General features: G+C 47.8%; 1 non-coding gene across 1 annotated transcript; it reads right to left on the bottom strand.

Annotated features, from left to right (window-relative positions):
• Positions 1-648: 648 nt before the first annotated feature.
• Positions 649-721, bottom strand: TRNAN-AUU (transfer RNA asparagine (anticodon AUU)). The gene has a single exon. It is a non-coding gene; the product is annotated as a tRNA-Asn (tRNA).
• Between the last annotated feature and the right edge of the window lie 270 nt (positions 722-991).

Here is a 991-nt window from a genome sequence, read left to right as displayed (position 1 = left end):
TTCGTCAGGTATTGAGGTAAAACTTTGACTTTTTACTTCACATCTGAGGCCTCACAACACCGCTGCCGGATGGGCTCGAACCACCAACCTTTCGGTTAACAGCCGAACGCGCTAACCATTGCGCCACGGAAGCCCAAAAATTAAATGGTCGTCAGGTATTGTGGAAAAACTTTGGCTTTCTACGTTACATTTGAGATCACACAACACCGCTACCGGGTGGGCTCGAACCACCAACCTATTGGTTAACAGCTGAACGCGCTAACCATTGAGCCACGGAAGCTCATAAATTAAATGGTTGTCAGGTATTGTTGAAAAGTTACGACTTTTCACGCTACATCTGAGACCCCACAAAACCTCTCTCGTTTGGGCTCGAACCACCAACCTTTCGGTTAACAGCTGAACGCGCTGACCATTGCGCCACTGAAGCCCAAAAATTAAATGTTCGTCAGGTATTGAGGTAAAACTTTGACTTTTTACTTCACATCTGAGGCCTCACAACACCGCTGCCGGATGGGCTCGAACCACCAACCTATTGGTTAACAGCCGAACGCGCTAACCATTGCGCCACGGAAGCCCAAAAATTAAATGGTCGTCAGGTATTGTGGAAAAACTTTGGCTTTCTACGTTACATTTGAGATCACACAACACCGCTCCCGGGTGGGCTCGAACCACCAACCTATTGGTTAATAGCTGAACGCGCTAACCATTGCGCCACGGAAGCCCAAAAATTAGATGCTCGTCAGATATTGTGTAAAAACCTTGACTTTTTACGTCACATCTAAGACCTCACAACACCGCTCCCGGATGGGCTCGAACCACCAACCTATTGGTTAACAGCCGAACGCGCTAACCATTGCGCCACGGACGCCCAATAACTAAATGGTTGTCAGGTATTGTTGAAAAGTTACGACTTTTCACGCTACTTCTGAGACCCCACAAATCCTCTCTCGTTTGGGCTCGAACCACCAACCTTTCGGATAACAGCTGAACG

The sequence above is a fragment of the Phalangium opilio genome, unplaced genomic scaffold (genome assembly GCF_054372755.1).
Source record: "Phalangium opilio isolate 3A_F unplaced genomic scaffold, DU_Popi_V2 ptg000056l_1, whole genome shotgun sequence".
NCBI lineage: Eukaryota > Metazoa > Arthropoda > Arachnida > Opiliones > Phalangiidae > Phalangium > Phalangium opilio.
This window is presented reverse-complemented; position numbering and strand designations above follow the sequence as displayed.